This window comes from Bos indicus x Bos taurus, chromosome 8 (assembly GCF_003369695.1).
Source record: "Bos indicus x Bos taurus breed Angus x Brahman F1 hybrid chromosome 8, Bos_hybrid_MaternalHap_v2.0, whole genome shotgun sequence".
Classification (NCBI taxonomy): domain Eukaryota; kingdom Metazoa; phylum Chordata; class Mammalia; order Artiodactyla; family Bovidae; genus Bos; species Bos indicus x Bos taurus.
This window is the reverse complement of record NC_040083.1, coordinates 14156595-14175741: the sequence shown is the minus strand read 5'-3', so window position 1 is coordinate 14175741 and position 19147 is coordinate 14156595.

Genomic DNA, 19147 nt, shown 5'->3' with positions numbered 1-19147 from the left:
AAATCTTTCCTACTGCTGTTCAAGTGTATGTTACATTTATTTCAAATCTGATCTTTGTAATTTCATTTCTTCTGCTAACTTTGGGTTTAGTTTATTCTTTTCCCAGTTCCCTAAGGTGTAAAGTTAGGCTTTTATATGAGAAATTTCTTGTTTATCAAGGTAGGTGTTTTTTGTTATACTTTCTCTTAATTCAGACATGCAGCAGCCAGCAAATTTTGATATGATGTGCTTCCATTTTAATTTGCTTCAAATTTTTTTCCCTTTTGATTTCTTTGATTCATTGGTTATTTAGTGATATGATGATTATTCTCCACATATTTGTGGTTTTTCCAGCTTCCCTTTTTTAATTGATTTCCAGTTTCAGACAATTGTCATCAAAAAGATACTTGGTATGATTTTATCTCCTTAAATCAATGAAGACTTGTATTGTAACCCATCATGTGACTTACCCTGGAGAATGTTTCATGCACATTTGAGGATAATGTGCATTCCATTGCTAGATGGAATGTCTGTATATATTTATTAAGCGTATCTGATCTAATATATAATTTAAGTCCAACATTTCCTTATTGATTTTCTCTCTGGATGATATACTTAGTTTTGAAAGTTCACTATTGAAGTCGCCTACTATAACTGTGTTGGCCGTGTCTCCTCTCAGGTCTGTTAGTATTTGCTTAATACTTTTAAGTGCCCTGACAATAGATGCACTTATATTTATGATTTTATATCTTCTTGATGAATTGAACCCCTTATCATTATAGAATGATCATCTGTTTCTTGTTACCATTTTTGACTTAAAGTCTGTGTTGTATGCTATAAATATAGGTAGTCATGCTTTCTTTTGATTTCTACTTATATAGAATATCTCTTTCATCCCTTCACTTTGAATCGATTTGTCCTCAGGGGTGAGGTGAGACTTTTGTAGGCAACATAAAGTTGGGTCTTATTATTTTATCTATCCACCTACTCTATACCTTTTGATGAGAAATTTTAACTTATAAACATTTAGAGTAATTATTGATAGATATGATATTTGACTTCCACCCCCTTTTCTGGCTTACAGATAACAAAACCCTTGGAATTTCCTGTGATAAGAATATGAACACACCTCAGTTTATTGTGCTGCTGCTGCTTCTTCTTCTTCCTTTTTTTTTTTTTTTTTTTACAAATTCAAGGTTTTTTGGAAACCCTGTGTCAAGCAAGTTTACTGGCACCATTTTTCAACAGTATTTGTTCACTTTGTGTCTCTGTATCACAAATATTCTGATAACTCTCCCAATACTTAAAATCTTGCACCAGTGAAAATATTATAGTTCACTGAAGGCTCAGATAATGGTTAACAGTCTACCAACAAAGTATGTTATAATTAAAGTAGGTACATTGGTTTTTAGACACAATGCTATTGCACACTTAATAGACTACAGTATAGTGTAAACATCACTTTAACATGCACTGGGAAACAAAAAATTTGCGTGGCTGGTTTATTGCAATATTTACTTTATTGCAGTGGTCCTTAACTGAACCCACAGTATCTCTCAGTTATGCTTGTAATGGGAGCATCTTTTGTCATTATATTTGGTCTTTTCTTTCTGAAATCACTTCAGAACCATAAATGAGAAATGGGTGTCTCATTATTCATAAGAAACCCCTTCCACCACAGCTGGGTTTATGTCAGTGAGGTGAGTTCTAGAAAGCACCTAAGGATTCAGGCTGATTTCCAGGGTTCAGAGACTTGCAGGGAAATGATTTAATCAGTAAAGCCTTCATAAAACCCCAGAAGAACTGGGATTGGAGAGCTTCTGAGTTGGTGAACACTCAGAGATGGAGATTTGGGGACAGTGGCACACTTAGAATCTTGTGGGACTGAACCCTTGTGTCATCTGATGCTACATCTGGGTAGATAGGGTCAGAACTGAATTAAATTTTAGGACACCCAGATAGTGTCCCAAGCATTGCTTGATGGTATGGGGTTCCCCACTCACATTGTAAATGGGTTCAGAACCATATTTAATCAATACAGGCTTCTTAATCCCATCTTACTGTTTTCTATTTGATTTGCAGTTCCATTTTTCTTTCCTTCCTTTCTTCTGCCTTACTTTGGAACTAGATGATTTTTTATAGTTGTATTCTTTGATTGCTTTCTCTTTAGCTTTGTGCATTTATTGTAGATTTTTGATTTGTGGTTCCAGTGAGAGTGACATAAAACATAGATATAACTGTCTATCATATGGTGATAACAATTTAATTCTGAATATAAAATTTTGTCTTTTTACTCTCCCCTTTTACATTTGTAAAAAAAAGTATTAAATATTGAACCTATAGCCATATTATTTTTTTCATGATCTTTTTCTTTCATTGTTATTCTAGAGTTACTTAACATTACTGTGTTTTAGTATTAGGGTATTCTGAATGTTGCTATATGCTTACCTCTACCATCGCCTTGCATGCCTATTAGTGTCTTTTGTTTTAGCTTGAGGAACTCCTGTCAGCCTTTCTTATAATTCAGGATTAGTGATGGTGAATCTCCTCAGTTATTGTTCATTATAGAAGGATTTTATTTCATCTTCAATTCTGATGAACAACTTTTCTGGGTATTCTTTGCTGGCAAATTCTTTTTTTTTTTTAACTTTTATTTTATTTTTAAACTTTACAATATTGTATTAGTTTTGCCAAATTTCGAAATGAATCTGCCACAGGTATACCCGCGTTCCCCATCCTGAACCCTCCTCCCTCCCCTACCCTCCCTCTGGGTCGTCCCAGTGCACCAGCCCCAAGCATCCAGTACCATGCATCGAACCTGGACTGGTGACTCGTTTCATACATGATATTATACATGTTTCAATGCTATTCTCCCAAATCTCCCCACCCTCTCCCTCTCCCACAGAGTCCATAAGACTGATCTATACATCGGTGTCTCTTTTGCTGTCTTGTACACAGGGTTATTGTTACCATCTTTCTAAATTCCATATATATGTGTTAGTATACTGTATTGGTGTTTTTCTTTCTGGCTTACTTCACTCTGTATAATAGGTTCCAGTTTTATCCATCTCATTAGAACTGATTCAAATGTATTCTTTTTAATGGCTGAGTAATACTCCATTGTGTATGTGTACCATAGCTTTCTTATCCATTCATCTGCTGATGGGCATCTAGGTTGCTTCCATGTCCTGGCTATTATAAACAGTGCTGCGATGAACATTGGGGTACACGTGTCTCTTTCCCTTCTGGTTTCCTCAGTGTGTATGCCCAGCAGTGGGATTGCTGGATCATAAGGCAGACAAGTAATCTCAAAAATATACAAGCAACTCCTACAGCTCAACTCCAGAAAAACAAATGACCGAATCAAAAAATGGGCCAAAGAACTAAATAGACATTTCTCCAAAGAAGACATACAGATGGCTAACAAACACATGAAAAGATGCTCAACATCACTCATTATCAGAGAAATGCAAATCAAAACCACTATGAGGTACCATTTCACGCCAGTCAGAATGGCTGCGATCCAAAAGTCTACAAGCAATAAATGCTGGAGAGGGTGTGGAGAAAAGGGAACTCTCTTACACTGTTGGTGGGAATGCAAACTAGTACAGCCACTATGGAGAACAGTGTGGAGATTCCTTAAAAAACTGGAAATAGAACTGCCTTATGATCCAGCAAATTCTTTATTTTAGCACTTTGAAAATATTATCTCATTCTCTCCTGGTCTAGTAGGTATCTCCTGAAAAACCTGCTCAGAGTTTTTTGAAGGTTTCCTTACATGAGAAAATAATTATTTCTCTTGCTGCTTTAAAAGTTATTTATTATTTTTGGTTTAAATAATCTTCTTGGGAAAGACCATTTTGGAGTGAAACTTAAAGGTGACTCTATGAGGTTCATGAAATTGTATATTCAAATTTGTTTCCATAATTGGGAAGTTCTCAGCGTTTATTTCTTTAAATAAACTTTCCAATTTTTTCTCCCTCTTGGGCTCATTGGAAAAGACCCTGATGCTGGGAGGGATTGGGCACAGGAGGAGAAGGGGACAACAGAGGATGAGATGGCTGGATGGCATCACTGACTCGATGCACATGAGTTTGGGTGAACTCTGGGAGTTGGTAATGGACAGCAAGGCCTGGCGTGCTGCGATTCAAGGGGTCGCAAAGAATCGGACACGACTAAGCAACTGAACTGAACTGGGACTCCAGTAATTCATACATTATTCTTTTTGGTGATATCTCATTAAGGCTTTCTTAATTATTTTTCATCCTTTTTTCTTTTTGCTCTCTGAATTATATCATTTCAACTGGTTTGTCTTTTAGTTCACCAATTCTCTCTGCTGCTTGTTCAGGTCTGCTGTTTAAGCTCTCTATTGAATCTTCAGTTTAGTCATTGCATCCTTTAGATCCAAAATTTGTTTAGTTCTTTTCTAATACCTCTTTACTGAGCTTTCATTTTTGTTCTTAAATTGTTTCCCTAATATCTTTAAATTGTTTTTGTGTTCTCACAGCTCTCTTAGCATCTGTCAAGCAATTATTTTTGAATTATTTGTTGGTCAGTTTCTGGATATCCATTTCTTTGGGGTCACTTTCTGGAGGTTTACCGTATCCCTTTAGAGGAGACATGTTTCCCTCAAACTCTGTGATTCCTATAGCCTTCTGTAGATGTCCATGCATTTGAAAGGGCAGTCACCTTTTCCAGACATTATGGGTGATTTTCTTTAAATAGAAGCCTTTCATTGGTGGTTAGGAAACACAACTGGATTGTGCTAGGATCATGACTCAAGTGGTACAGGATGCCAAGTGTGGGCACACTGTGGCACTGTGTCTGAGGAGGGTTGTGATGGCTCTTCATTTTAGACCACTGGTCACAGCATTGATAGGTGCATGCTTCTTGATGAGTACCAAAGGGGGACTACAGGGCCTGTAAGGGCTGTTGGGGTCATAACAGAAGTGGTAGGACCAGTAGCTAGGGACCAGGGCAGGCACCGGTAGTGGCTGGAGCCAGTGGTATAAATACAATTAGCTGTGAGGGCAAGTTGCAGGTGCCAATGCAATGGCAGTGGTCACATGTAGATAGACTCATGCAACCTGCCCTGTCCCCTACCAATAAGAACAAGGGCTGACTATGGGTTCAACTGCAAAGAAGATCTGGGTGTTAGTGTGCTCACCTATGGATTTATCCTCTATCCCTATGTAGTCATTTTGCAGTAGGGGCCATGCAGGGTCCTAGCTTAAAGGTCTAAGTTGGCACAGTGTTGCTGGCCATTGACAGAAGGCAGAGTCTGATCCAGAACTGTAAGTAGCTGTGGGAGCCCAAGACGCCAATGTACTCTTCTGTGGCCACACACTCTTTTCCCTAAGTGCACCACAGTGAGGGCCAGTTCTGGAAGTTAGGCTGGGAACATCCTGGAGCACTGCTAGAGGGGCTATCTATATTGCCACCCAGTTACAGAAAGCAGAGATTGATTCCCACACTTCAGTAGCAATGGGGGTCTCTGTCAGTGTATTCAACCAGGGCTGCATAATATTTTGGCTAAAAAGTTTCCAGAACATCTTATGGAAAAACCCATACAGGCTTTTTGGATAACCCAATACCTTCCAGGTATGCTGCAGTGGAAGCCAATGATATGCATCAGGCTGGTGGCATGCAGGTGCAGAGCCCTGGGTGGATGAGCCCTGAGCACAGACATGCTATCAACTGAAAGTGCCTAGGCTGGGGCCTTGCACTTGTGCAGCTGTAGGTATCTAGGCTGGTAAGGGATCCAGGCAGATTCAGAGAGCTAAGATGGCTGCCCGTGTGGGTCTGGACTCCAACAGCGGGTGGGGCCACATGCTCAGGGAGGATCTGAAGTGTATATTAGAACATAAATATCTTTGGGGTAGCTGGTGGGATCTGTTCAGCCCGCTGGTGACATCTTCAGTGGCAGAAGTGGTTGAATGTGTCTTCAGAGCACGTCTCTGTGAACTGAAATGGGTCGCAATTATGTTCACTGGTAATAGCTTCTGCTTTTCCTCCTTTTTCCTAGGTAGTTATTCAGGCCATTCTAGACTGTTGTTTAGTTGCTAAGTCATGTGTGACTTTTTTCTGATCCCATGGACTGTAGCCCACCAGGCTCCTCTGTGATGGGTTTCCCAAGCAAGAATACTGGAGTGGTTTGCCAGGCTCTTCTTCAGGGTATCTTTTCAACACAGGGATCAAACCCATGTCTCTGGCATTGGCAGGTGGATTCTTTACAGTGAGCCACTAGAAAACCCTGTATGGTGGCTTCACCTTGGCCAAGTTCTCTGGGCCATGGGTCAGCCAAGTTTGTTCTATTTTTTAAGAACTCACAAAATCAGCTGAGGAAAATTATTAATAGCATCCTACCATCTTGAGAATCAACTTTTGCACCCTGCTCCCTTCACTTCAAATATGAAGAGAAAAATAGACAATGCTATGATTGTATCAGTGAACACTATGGTGCAATTTAGTATTCGTGCAGATTTGTGTCACTGTTCTAGGAAAAGGGCTATACAATTAAGAAGGTTGAGTGAATGGGAAGTAATTTTCCCTATCCTCTTAAGTCATAAAGTTATCAAATTGATAGTATCATCAAAGTAGTATGTGTCAAAACTGGACCTTCACATAGTACTGGGAGAAGCTATAAAGCAAGTTGCTCACTCCACTTCTTTCTCTCCAGTGAGAGGATCTCTTATGAGCTGGGAAGTTCCTTCTTAGTGCCAAACAATGCTGGCTTCGGTGATGTAATGATACAGGAAAAATTAAGTTGTCTGTATTTTTATGTGATTATTTTTAGCATTTTTTCCCATGGTATTGCTAAAACTTTCGAAGGAATCTAGATGTCTCATGGAACTATTTTTATTCATGGATAGCTAATTGTTGATCTTTGTGTCAGGATAGGGAACCTTGGAACTCCTATTTCACCATTTTTTCACAGAATTTGGGAAAAGCTTCTTCACATGAACCTTGGCAATGATATTTTTGAATTTGACATCTAAAGCACAAGCAACAAATGGGACTATAACACATTAAAGTGCTTCCTCACAGCAAAAGAAACAATCAACAAAATGAAAAGATGACCAATGGTGTTGGGAGAGAATATTTTCAAATCACATATCTGATATGTGGTTACTATCCACAATAAATAAAAGCCTCATACAACTCAACAGCAAAGAACAAATAATACAATGTAAAAATGGGCAAAGGACCTGGAAGTGACTTTTTTTTTTCTTAAGAAGGTCAACAGGGACACAAAAAGGTACTCAACATCACTAATTATTCAGTTCAGTTCAGTCACTTAGTCGTGTCCGACTCTTTGCAACCCCATGAATCGCAGCATGCCAGGCCTCCCTGTCCATCACCAACTCCTGGCGTTCACTCAGACTCACGTCCATCGAGTCAGTGATGCCATCCAGCCATCTCATCCTTTGTTGTCCCCTTTCATTATTAGGGAAACACAAATCAAAATCAAAATGAGATGTCACTTCATACCTTTTGGAATAGCTGTCACCAAAATGACAAGAGATAGAAAGTATCAGTAAGGACACACAGAAAAGGCAACTTACAGAATGGGAGAGAATACTTAAAAATGAGGAGACTGATGAGATTAATTTTCAAAATACAAAAACAAGTCAGTAACAAAACACAGCTCAATCAAAAAATGGGTAGAAGATCTAAATAGTCATTTCTCTAAATATACACAGATAGCCAAGAGGCACATGAAAAAGATGCTCAACATTACTAATCATTAGAATGCAAATCAATCAAAATGCAAATCAAAACTGTGATGCAGTATCACCTCCAGAGAAAATCAGAATTCAAAAAGATACATGTACCCCACCATGTTCAAAGCAACAATATTTACGATAGCTAAGGCACGGGAGCACCCTCTCAAATTATGAATGAATACAGGTGCAGTATAACTATACAATGAAACATTACTCAGTCATTACCAAGAAGGAAATAATGCCATTTGTAGCAACATGGATAGACCCAGAGATTATCATAGAAAGTAAGGTAAGCCAAAGACAAATATCACATGATATCACTTACATGTGGAATCTAAAAAAGTTATACAAATGAACTTATTTGCAAAACAGAATGACAGACATAGAAAGCAAACTTGTGGTTACTGAAAGGAAAAGGTTGAGAGGAATAAATTAGGAGTTTAAGATTAACATATACATACCACTATATTTAGAATAGATAACCAATAAGGACCTACTATATACCACAGGTGGAGAAGGCAATGGCACCCAACTCTAGTACTCTTGCCTGGAAAATCCCATGGATGGAGGAGCCTGGTAGGCTGTAGTCCATGGGGTCGCTAAGAGTCAGACACAACTGAGCAACTTCCCTTTCACTTTTCACTTTCATGCATTGGAGAAGGAAATGGCAACCCACTCCAGTGTTCTTGCCTAGAGAATCCCAAGGACGGGGGAGCCTGGTGGGCTTTCGTCCATGGGGTCGCAGAGTTGGACATGACTGAAGCGACTTAGCAGCAACAGCATATACCACAGGAACTTAATATCTTGTAATAATCTGTAATGGAAGAAAATGTAAAAAATATATTTATATACATTTATAATTGAATCACTGTGCTGTACCTCTGAAACTAACACAAAATTTAAAAACAAAAAACTAAAAATTGTAATAAGTAAAAGTAGAATTACCCTATGATCTAGAAGTCCTACTTGTGTGTGTGTGTGTGTGTGTGTGTGTAGCCAAAGAGGTAGAAATCATGATCTCATAGAAGTATCTATACTATGTTCATTGCAGCCTTACTTACAGGAGACCTGTGACAAGACATAGAAATACCCTGAGTGTCAGACAGATGAATGAAGAGATTGTGGTACACAAATAGAATACTATTCAGCCACACTTAAGAAGGCAATATTGCCATTTGTGATAGCACTATGCCCTCAAGGGCTACCTGTGTTAAGTGAATGAGTTATAGACAGAAAGGTAAATACTACATGATTTCATTAAATGTAGAAACTAAAAAAGCCACTCATTGAAACAGATTAGATTTGTGGTTGGCAGATGTGGTGTTTGGGGGTGAGAGAGTTCAGTAAAGATGCCCAAAATTCCAGTTACAATTTCTAGGAATGTACATTACATAGATATTACTGCTCTCTATAGTTAATATTCATGTCTGTAGTTAATATTGTACATTTGAAAGTTGATAAGAGTAAATCTTAAAAGTTCTCATCACAAGGAAGATTTAAAAATGCAGCTATGTGAGGTGATGGATGTTAATTAATCCTATTGTGGTAATCATTTTGCAATATATGTATACACATATATAAAATGATTTTGTTGTACATCTTAAACTTATACAAGGTTATATGTTAAATACTGGGAAGAAAACAAAAAAATGAAAACTTTTATAGTTTTTCTTAGTAATAAATAATGTTTCATTGTTTTTAGAATTTAGATCTAAGGAAAGGGAAGAGAACGACGTCTTACTGAGTGCCTAATAGTGGTTAATTCCTACGTACAAATAATTTTTGTTAAAATCTAATAAGTTAGATAATATATTTAAAAATTTACAGATACAAAATTTTCATCTGATTAAAAATTTATACTCTTTCCTACCTATGCCCTATCTTGTTATTGAACATTTAATGATATTATACTTCTTTGTAAAAATTGTTCTTGAAAGAATGAATCAATGAGTGAAGAGACAAAAACTTGTCCTTCTAATCACTGATTCATTCATTCTTTCAAGAAAGAATTTTTGGTATCTATTATGTTTTATACACTGTGCTTCTTTTAGTTAGTTGCTTGGAATACAAAATGAACAAGCTTGTTTCATCATGGAGATATTAGTCACAGCAGTTGGTCTAATTCTGACTTGAGTGATTCCATTTTCACATGCTTAAATCTTTCTTCTCAAGAAGGGAGGTGATTAAACATGACAATTTCATTTTCACTTTTTTTCAGCTAGGCTGCTGTTGTGCACCCTCTTAGAGATGTTTCTACTTCAGAGAAGATGAACTGATGTGAGCACTTTGTAGGTGTTCAAATATTAAACAATTCATAAGCTACTTCAGGATTTAATATGGAGACTAGCAGCTCCCTTGGGTTCTTAGAACTTTGTTGCTTAAAAAAAGCATTTTGCATACTAAAGCAAAGGTAAAATCCTAAATGCTTTCTACTTCCAGAGTATATCACAATCTAAATTTATTCATGACTGTGCTGCTGATATTTAAGTAAATCATCAGCCTGTTATATTTAACTTTTAGCTGAACCTTTTAGTGCTGTAATAAGAATAGTCTTAGCAAAATATGTAGAAGACATTGCATTCCATGGTTACAAAAAGCCAGCATCAATCATCTCATGAATTCTTCTCGGATATCCTCAGAAGTTATATAGGACCTACTGTTAAATCTGTAGGTGAATGGTCATAACACATCAAATTCTGAAAGTTAGAGCTTTAGTACATGGATAATTGCATGAGGCAACACTATTGAATATTTGGTGGACTCTTGAACAATATAGGGGGTTGGGGTTTCTGACTTCCTCACATTTGAAAATCCATGTAGAACTTCTGATTTCCCTGAAATTTAACTAATAGTCCTGTTGTTGACCAGAGGCCTTACAGATCAGTTGATTACATAAACAGATGAAAAGCACATATTTTATATGTTTTATATATTATATAGTATATTCTTATAAAGTAGCCTAAAGAATGTTATTAAGAAACTTATATGGAAGAGAAAATATATTTACTGTACTGAAAGTTTGTTCAGTGTTTAAAAATTGAATCATTTGTTAGTGCCTACATAAATATTGCCTTGTGGGGTACAAAACACTACAGATGTCATATTACTAAGACTAGACACCAAAAGTGAAAAGATGTGAGAAATTCATGTTGATGTCTATAACAATTCATGAATTGATAACAAAGCAGTAGTAATACGATTGCTTAATGGAAGCCTAGTATAATCAATATGATTTCTTCACAGTTACCTAGCTTTTATATTAATGAATGAATCACTGTAAAATTTATATGGAATACAATAGTACAGTACAGTCATATTCATACTATAGTATTGCAAACTGTTACATTTTTAAAACACACTGCTTACCTGTGATGATAGGCTGATGTGCAGTTTTTCCAATTAGGAGAGATAGAGGTATACTGTCCAGTAGGACAATTCTTTAAAAACCAAGCTATAAAAGAATAAGAAAACTAGCATATTAATAATTTCATATTAGAAATCACCCACCTTCTACATATTTAAAACACATTAATCTCTACATAAACATTCTTGCAATATACTTCTTGAAAAACATCTGTCTATAAATGAACTCATGGAACTCAAACATCAATTGTATCTACTTAGTAGGAGGGTCACAAGAAATAAGAAAAACTCCATATTTAAATTCAATTGTGATCAATAATTAACCTTTAATAAATAACTCACAAATATTTTTTGTTAAAGTTCTAGAGAGGGAGACGATAATGCAACAGAAGGCTAGCTTTTGAATCTCTAAGAATTCACACATAAAAATCCAGAACTGGGTATAAAAATTCTTGATAGTAAGTATCCATATAAGCCCCTGGGGAAAAAAAAAAAAACTATTAAGACATATTAATAATACATGAGTGTTACAGTGGCTGTGTGGAAACTATCAGAAGGTACTAAGAGAACAATTTGAACGGCCTAAGAAAGGAAGAATACCCCAAATCTAAGTTATTCCTTGGGAATCACAGCAACAAAAGACTTATATGGGAAGGTAAATTAGATTATAATGAGATCTAAGATCATGGCATCTGGTCCCATCACTTCATGGGAAATAGATGGGAAAACAGTGTCAGACTTTATTTTTTGGGCTCCAAAATCACTGAGATGGTGACTGCAGCCATGAAATTAAAAGACACTTACTCCTTGAAAGGAAAGTTATGACCAACCTAGATAGCATATTCAAAAGCAGAGACATTACTTTTCCAACAAAGGTCCATCTGGTCAAGGCTATGGTTTTTCCTGTGGTCATGTATGGATGTGAGAGTTGGACTGTGAAGAAAGCCGAGTGCCAAAGAATTGATGCTTTTGAACTGTGATGTTGGAGAAGACTGTTGAGAGTCCCTTGGACTGCAAGGAGATCCAACCAGTCCATCCTAAAGAAGATCAGTCCTGGGCACTCATTGGAAGGATTGATGCTGAGGCTGAAATTCCAATACTTTGGCCACCTCATGCGAAGAGCTGACTCATTGGAAAAGACTCTGATGCTGGGAGGGATTCGGGGCAGGAGGAAAAGGGGACAACAGAGGTGAGATGGCTGGATGGCATCACCAACTCTATGGACATGAGTTTGGGTGAACTCTGGGAGTTGGTGATGGACAGGGACGCCTGGTGTGCTGCAATTTATGGGGTTGCAAAGAGTCGGACACGAATGAGCAACTGAACTGAACTGAACTGAACTGATACTTTACCTTCCCTGATGGCTCAGATAGTAAAGCGTCTGCCTGCAATGCGGGAGACACAGGTTTTATCCCTGGGTTGGGAAAAGCCTCTGGAGAAGGAAATGGCAACCCACTCAGGTACTTTGGCTTGGGAAATCGCATGGATGGAGGAGCGTAGTAGGCTACATTCCATGGGGTCAAAAAGAGTCAGACACAACTGAGCAACTTCACTTTTGCTTTTTTTTCTTTCTTTTCTATACTTTAGCAATAAGGTAGACTAACATATTTAAGGTACTCAAAACAAGATTTGAGTTCCTACTAAGCATATCTGATTATCAGCTGAAACCCATATGGTTTTTGCCTGCTGCATTCTTCATTGACTGTTAGAAGCCTAGGTAACTCTTAATTGGGCTGGAAAAGCCAAATGCCTGTAAAATCTCAAAAATGACTCATGAGAACATCTCTTGATGGAAGGGATCCACGATGAGGAAAAATTTCTGGGAAAGGAATCAAAATAGAATAGGACAGAGACAATAAAGTGAAAAATTTTAGATAAAAGTGGAGGAAAAAAATACAGCCTGTAAATCTGAGGAAAAAAAAAAAACTGCCATATTTTTAAACAAAGCACACAATTATATAGAGAGCTTTGTGAGCTATGAAAACCACCTTCAAACATACCTTCTTATAAATGTTTGGGAAACTCAATTCATGTAAAAATACAAAAGTATTAAGGCCAGATACCATATAAACTACAAATATAAGAAAATAAAAAATAGACTAAGGAGCAGACTAATAGTCTTTCAGAAAAACATATCCATGCCAGAAATGCATGCTCAGAAACCATTAATAATCTAATGTATATTTCAAGATAAGCTAAGTAGGTTAGATATTTATGCAGACATGAAAGTATATCATAAATAAAAATTCAGAAATAAGATGAAAGAAGTGTAAATTTTTTTAAAAAAAATCATAAGAATATTGTAAAAGGAGAATGGAAACAAATAAACACAATATAATGCCTCAATAGCAACTGAGAGTACCAAATGAGGAAATTTTATAAATTAAAAGTAAAATATTTGAGAAAAAGTATCAGTTACTGAAGGTAAGCACACGCAAAGAAGATCTAATATACAGATAACTGTAGTACCTGAAGGTGAGCATCTCATCAAGGACATGGAACATATAAAAAGATTATTAAAACTATGATTTAAAAAACTATAATAAAAGAGTTTTGAATGTCTTTTTGAAAGAGAAAACAGGGCTTCCTTGGTGGTTCAGTGGTTAAGAACTCACTTGCCAATGCAGGGCGCATGGGTTCAATCCTTGGTTCAGGAGGATCCCACGTGCAACTAAGCCCCTGTACCACAACTACTGAGCCAACTCTCTAGAGCCGGCAAGCTGCAAGTACTGAGCCCACACAGCTAGAGCCTGTGCTCCGAAACAGAAGGAGCCACTGCAGTGAGAAGCCCACATATCTCAGAGAAAAATAGCTCCCATTCACCACAACTAAAGACAGATTGCACAGCATCAAAGACCAAGCACAATCAAAAGTAAATAAGTAAAATTTTGAAATTTATGAAAGAGAAAACAATATGGAATGGCCAACACATTTTTATAAAATGACTGAACTTAGTAGAAAAAAAAAAAAAAAAAAAACTTGGGCCATCAAGCAACAAGGTTTATACAACAAATTGAACGAAGACTGCTACATGGGTAACATATTTACAATACTCAAAAAAAAAAAAAAAATGTGACAAAAAGATTTCCTAATTGCAAAATTGATCTTCATTCCAAACAGCTATTAACTATTAGTAATGTATAAGCATTAATTAGACATTGTTCCCATGAGATTTTTCTCAGTTACCTCATAGTGAAAGAGATTCAGGCAAAGATAAAAACACTAGCAAAGTAATGCTCAAAATTCTCCAAGCCAGGCTTCAAAAGTACGTGAACCATGAACTTCCAGATATTCAAGCTGGATTTGGAAAAGGCAGAGGAACCAGAGATCAAATTGCCAACATCCGCTGGATCATTGAAAAAGCAAGAGAATTCCAGAAAAATATCTACTTCTGCTTTATTGACTATGCCAAAGCCTTTGACTGTGTGGATCACAATAAACTGTGGAAAATTCTTCAAGAGATGGGAATACCAGACCAGCTGACCTGCCTCCTGAGAAACCTGTATGCAGGTCAGGAAGAAACAATTAGAACTAGACATGGAACAATAGAGAGGTTCCAAATTGGGAAAGGAGTATGTCAAGTCTGCATATTGGCACTCTGCTTATTTAACTTAGAAGAACAGCACATCATGCAAAATGCCAGACTGGATGAAGCACAAGCTGGAATCAAGACTGCCAGGAGAAATATCAATAACCTCAGATAGGCAGATAACAGCACCCTTATGGCAGAAAAAGCAAAGAAAAACTAAAAAGCCTCTTGATGAAAGTGAAAGAGGAGAGTGAAAAAGTTGTCTTAAAACTCAACATTCAGAAAACTAAGATCATGGCAAACAGATGGGGAAACAATGGAAACAGTGACAGACGTTATTTTTTTAGGCTCCAAAATTACTGCAGATGGTGATTGCAGCCATGGAATTAAAAGGCGCTTGCTTTTTGGAAAAAAAGCTATGACCAATACAGACAGCATATTAAAAAGCAGAGACATCACCAACAAAGGCCTATCTAGTTAAAGCTATGGATTTCCCAGTAGTCCTGTATGGACGTGAAAGTTGGACTATAAAGAAAGCTGAGAGCCAAAGAATTGATGCTTTTGAACTGAGGTTTGGAGAAAACTCTTGAGAGTCCCTTGGACTGCAAAGAGATCCAACCAGTCCATCCTAAAGGAAATCAGTCCTGAATAATCATTGGAAGGACTGACGCTGAAGCTGAAACTCCAATACTTTGGCCACTTGATGCGAAGAACTGACTCATTGGAAAAGACCCTGATGCTGAGAAAGATTGAATGGGGGAGGAGAAGGGGATGACAAAGGATGAGATGGTTGGATGGCATCACCGATGCAATGGACATGAGTTTGAGCAAGCCTCGGGAGTTGGTGATAGGGAATCCTGGTGTGCTGCAGTCCATGGGGTCGCAAAGAGTCAGACACGTCTGAGCAACTGAACTGGAGTGAGAAAGCTGTTGACCTCAGTACTAGTGGTAAGACTTATATAAATAATTATTTCTAGATCTAAAAATGAAGTCTTAAAACAAGATTTTATTGTGTGTAGTGTCTGTATTATCTGCTATTGTAGATATTGTGTAACTATGACAGTTTGGGGAAAATGCAAAGAAAGATTTAAACTGTTTTCAGTAACCATTATTAGTATTAGACATTATTTGAATCTTATTCCCAAACTGTTCATACATAATATGCTATCAACAAAATGAGTAATGATGGAATATTCTAATTTTACTATCTTCTGTATTCTTTAGATCCAAGATCTCTGTGTGGAAGAAAAAGGATATGTATAGATACAGTATGAATATAATGTTGAAAAGATGAAGTGAAAACCCTATGCTGCTGCTGCTGCTAAGTCGCTTCAGTCATGTCCAACTCTGTGCGACCCCATAGACGGCAGCCCACCGGGCTCTCCAATCCCTGGGATTCTCCAGGCAAGAACACTGGAGTGGGTTGCCATTTCCTTCTCCAATGCATGAAAGTGAAAAAATAAAGTGAAGTCACTCAGTCATGTCCGACTCCTAGTGACCCCATGGACTGCAGCCCACCAAGCTCCTCCGTCCATGGGATTTTCCAGGCAAGAGTACTGGAATGGGTTGCCATTGCCTTCTCCAAACCCTATAATTAGGTGTATATTAGAACTGAATCAAGGTGAGATAAGAATGCCTTCTTAAATGAACAATTCAAAGAAATAGGGGAATACAATAGAATGGGAAGGACTAGAGATCTCTTCAAGTAAATAGGAAATATCAAGGGAACATTTCATCAAGAATGGGCATGATAAAAGACAGAAACACTATGGACCTAACAGAAGCAGAAGAAATTAAGAAGTGGTGGCAAGAATACACAAAACTATACAAAAAAGGTCATAATGACCCAGATAACCACAATTCTGTGGTCACTCCCCTAAAGCCAGACATCCTGGAGTATGAAGTCACATGGGCCTTAGGAAACATTATTATGAACAAAGTTAGTGGAGATGACGGAATTCCAGCTGAACTACTCAATCCTAAAAGATGATGTGATGCTGTGAAAGTGCTGTACTCAATATGTCAGCAAATCTGGAAAACTCAGTAGTGGCCACAGGACTGGATAAAGTCAGTTTTCATTCTAATCCCAAAGGTGGGCAATGTCAAAGACTGTTCCAACTATTGTACAATTGCACTCATCACATGATACAGCAATTTTATATTCAAAATCCTTCAAGCTATGTAAAATCTGTTACTGCTTTCACTTTTTCCCCTTCTATTTGCCATGAAGTGATGGGCCTGGGTGCCATGATCTCAGTTTCTTGAATGTTCAGTTTCAAGCCAGCTTTTTCACTCTCCTCTTTCACCTTCATCAAGAAACTGTTTAGTTCCTCTTCATGTTCTGCTATTAGAGTGGAATCATCTGCATATCGGAGGCTATGTGATATGCAGTATGTGAACCAAGAATTTCCTGATGTACAAGCTGAGTTTCAAAGAGGTGGAGGAACCAGAGATCTAATTGCCAACATTCATTAGATCATGGAGAAAAAAAAGAGAATTCCAGAAAAAAAAATCTACTTCTGCTTAATTGACTATGCTAAAGTTTTTGACTATGTGTATCACAACAAACTGGAAAATTCTTCAAGAGATGGGAATACCAGACCACCTTACTTCCCTCCTGAGAAATCTGTATACAGGTCAAGAAGCAACAGTTAAAACTGGACATGGAACAACAGGCTGGTTCTAAACTGGGAAAAGAGTATGTCAAAGCTGTATATTGTCCCCCTGCTTATTTAACTTATATGAAGAATACATCATGCAAAACACTGGACTGGATGAATCACAAGTTTTAATGAAGACTGCTAGAAAAACATTGACAGCCTCTGATATGCAGATGATTCCACTCTAATAGCAGAACATGAAGAGGAACTAAACAGTTTCTTGATGAAGGTGAAAGAGGAGAGTGAAAAAGCTGGCTTGAAACTGAACATTCAAAAAACTGAGATCATGGCACCCAGGCCCATCACTTCATGGCAAATAGAAGGGGAAAAAGTGAAAGCAGTAACAGATTTTACTTTCTTGTGCTCCAAAATCACTGAGGAAGATGCATGCAGCCATGAAATTAAAAGATGCTTGCTCCTTAAGAGGAAAGCTATGAAAAACCTAGATAGCATATTTAAAAGCAAAGATATCACTTTGCCAACAATGGTCTATCTAGTCAAAACTATGGGTTTTCTTGCAGTTATGTACAGATGTGAGATTTGGACCATAAAGAAGGCTGAGCACCAAAGAACCGAGGCTTTTGGACTTTGGTACTGGAGAAGACTCCCATTGAGAGAGTCCCTTGGATAGCAAGGAGATCAAATCAGTCAATCTTAAAGGAAATCAACCCTGAATATTAATTGGAAGGACTGATATTGAGGCTGAAGTTCCAATACTTTAGTCACCTGATGTGAAGAGTTGACTCATTGGAAAAGACCCTGATTCTGGGAAAGATTGAAGGCAAAAGAAGAACGGGGTGACAGAGGATAAGATGTTTAGCTAGCACAAACAACTCAATAGACATGAATTTGAGGAGACTCTGGGAGATAGTGAAGGACAGAGGAGCTGTGTGTGCTACAGTCCATGGGTCAAAAGAGCTGGACACAACTTAGTGACTGCACTACAACAGAACTGAATTAGAATGTATTAATAGCACTATGTGTTAGAAATGTATTAGAATATATTAGTAGTGTTAGTATAAACTCCTGAAATTTTGTTCCTTTTACCTACATGTATACATCTATCTTTTTACAGTCTGTTTTTCTCTCTCTATCCCTCTCTTCCACATACAGGATTCATGTATCATGTTGTCTGATGATTATATATATATATATATATATATATATACATATATACACACACACACATTTCCTTCTCCAGGAGATCTTCCCAACCCAGGGATCAAACCTGGGTCTCCCATATTGCAGGCAGATGCTTTACCATCTGAGCCACGAGGGAAGTCCATATATATATATATATATATATATATATATACACACATACATATATATACACATACATATATATATACACACACACACACACACACACACACACACATATATACACATACACATACAATGGAATATTAGCCATAAAAATAATGCCATTTCTAACAATATGGATGGACCTGGAGATTATTATATTAAGTAAAGTCAGAGAAAGACAAATATAGTTTTGCTTATATGTGGAATTAAAAAAAATGTTACAAATGAACAGACTCACTGACTTAGACAATGAATTTATGATTACTGGTGGGGAGGGTGGGAGTGGGATAGGGGTTTGGGATTGTCATATACGTACTACTTTACTTAACATAGATAATCAACAAGTACTTAGTGTAAAACACAGGGAACAGTGCTTAATATTCTAGAATAATCTTAAATCAGAAAAAAAATTTGGAAAAAAAAAAGATACATGCATATGTATTAACTGAACCACTTTGCTGCATGCCTAAAACTAACAGCAATGTTAATGAACTATGCTCCAATATAAAATAAACATTTTTCAAAGGTCACTGGAATTTCTCCAATTAAAAGAAAGTGACTGAATAAAAGAAAAAAAAAAA